The following is a 2,556-nucleotide window of genomic DNA, read 5'->3' as shown; positions in this document are numbered from 1 at the left end:
ACACCCACGTTGAGCTTCCGCTTGAAGGTTGCCGAGTACATGTCGTGTAAACGGCGGTAAGTGGTGAGAGCGTGTATGAAGAAGTACACCCCTGCAGGGTTATCATGATCTATTCGAATAGCCGCGTCCGCGGTAAAGGACTACTTGGTTGCCTATACAGTTCATAGACAAGTAAATGGAAACTACTAAAAGCCTCAAGATAAGTGTGAGTGCCGAGGATGGCTCTTCCGTAGGAAGACGGAGGCGAATCCTCGGTAGCGTATTGAATTGGTGAGTAGTGGACTCGTGTGCGCAAAACCAATTCAAGTTGGACTATCGTAGGATAGTCTAGCCAAGAGTCAAAGCTGGCTTGCTGCAATAACTCCACCAACCCTTCTTGATACTATGCATGTATGTAGGATCTGCTGTAAGTCTTGCTGAGTACCTTTGTACTCATGTTGCTATAATTTACATTTTTACAGAAGACGCTGCAACCCCTTCTGATGGGTTCTATGTAGACGTTGACATCAACGAGTAGGCTAAAGACCCAGGTGGTGACCCTGAGCTTGTGAAGGACCATGTAGTATAGCTAGGCTTTCCAAGCCTCTTTTATTTTACTAGTTGTCTGTACTCAGACAAGTTACTTCCGCTGCTGGTTTGTATGACTGTATGACTTGAATGTTGGGTCGTGAGACCCGTACCTTTGTGTATGTTATGTATGGCTCCCTGAGCCTTAAATAAAGTACTTGTGTCATAGAGTCATGTTGTGATGCTTCGTTGTATTTGCACATATCGGGCATATTGTGTGTATGATTGAAATGCTTGGTATGTGTGGGATCTGACCATCTAGTTGTTTATCTTTAGTAGCCTCTCTTACCGGGAAATGTCTCCTAGTGTTACCGCTGAGCCATGGTAGCTTGCTACTGCTCTGGAACACTTAGGCTGGCCGGCATGTGTCCTTCTTCGTTCCTGTGTCTGTCCCTTCGTGGAAATGTCACGCTTTGAGTACCGGAGTCCTGTTAGCCCACTACAGCCCGGTTTACCGGAGTCCTGCTAGCCCAGTGCTACAGCCCGGACCCACATGCTGATGACCGACACGTTCGAAGCTGGGTCATGGATGCCTGTCCCTGTAAGTCTGTGCCACTTTGGGTTTACGACTAGTCATGTCAGCCCGGGCTCCTTATCATATGGATGCTAGCGACACTATCATATACGTGAGCCAAAAGGCGCAAACGGTCCCGGGAAAAGGTAAGGCGACACCCGTGGGGATACCGTGCGTGAGGCCGCAAAGAGATTTGAGGTGTTACCGGCTAGATCGATGTGGCATCGAGTCGGGGTCCTGACAAAACCACTCCGAGGGCCAGTTTTCAGATACCTTCCTTGGAGTACCGGACAGTTATCCGGTCTCTACAATGCACCGCATTTCGGCTCCGCTCACTTGACATATGGATTCCCCCTGGTTGCAGGGGACGAGGCAGAACAACTTATTCCATAACCCAAAGTGAGCCTCGCAGCCCAGGAATAATTCATAAAGGGCGACGTATCCTGCGATGTGCAGCACGGAGGCGGGGGTGAGGTTGTGCAACTGGAGGCCATAGAACTCCATGAGCCCATGAAGGAATGGGTGGATTGGAAACCCGACGCCTCTTAGCAGATACGGGATAAGGCATATTCGCTCCCCCTGGGATGGATTAGGAGATCTCTCCGCTTGCTCCCCGCCATTATAGGTGGCTAGTCCGGCTCGGACGGGGACCATGAATGCCGGTGGAAGAAACGCTTGGGTCTGCAACTCTATTAAACGTCTATGGGGAATAGAACATTCTTCCCAATCACCTGGCCTAGAGCTAAGGGAGAGAGAAGAGGAGCTATGGTGGCCAGCTATATTGGGATGATTTTTTCCGGATGCGCTCTGTTGATGCTTGCTCAAGTGAAGAAGGTGAGATTTGGGTCCGAGGATCCCCGTCGCTTCAAATAGACGGTTGGTCTGCTCGGCCGGGGTGGTGAATGTAAAAATGCTCCGGCTTCTCGTATTCGCTCGACACGTGGGGATGGCCATTATTGAAGCACAGAAGCCGAGGAGTACAACATTGATGGGTAGCCGGACACTGTTTGTTACAACGGGTACTTCGGAGTATTCAGAGATGGAACCCGCCTTGCAATGCCGAAGACAATCTATGTGCCGGACTCATCGTCATTGAAGCCTGGTTCAGGGTCTACTGAGGGAGTCCTGGATTAGGTGGTATCGGGACAGCCGGACTATATACTTTGGCCAGACTGTTGGACCGTGAAGATACAAGACTCAAGACTTCGTCCCATGTCCGGATGGCACTCTCCTTTGCTTGGAAGACAAGCTTGGCGATCAGGATATTAGATCTCCTTCTTTGTAACCAACTCTGTGTAAACCCTAGCACCCTCCGGTGTCTATATAAACCGAAGGGTTTAGTCCGTAAAGACACAATCATAATCATCATAGGCTAGCTTCTAGGGTTTAGCCTCTACGATCTCGTGGTAGATCAACTCTTGTAATACTCATATCATCACGATCAATCAAGCAGGAAGTAGGGTTTTACCTCCATC

This window comes from Triticum aestivum, chromosome 4B (genome assembly GCF_018294505.1).
Source record: "Triticum aestivum cultivar Chinese Spring chromosome 4B, IWGSC CS RefSeq v2.1, whole genome shotgun sequence".
NCBI lineage: Eukaryota > Viridiplantae > Streptophyta > Magnoliopsida > Poales > Poaceae > Triticum > Triticum aestivum.
This window is presented reverse-complemented; position numbering follows the sequence as displayed.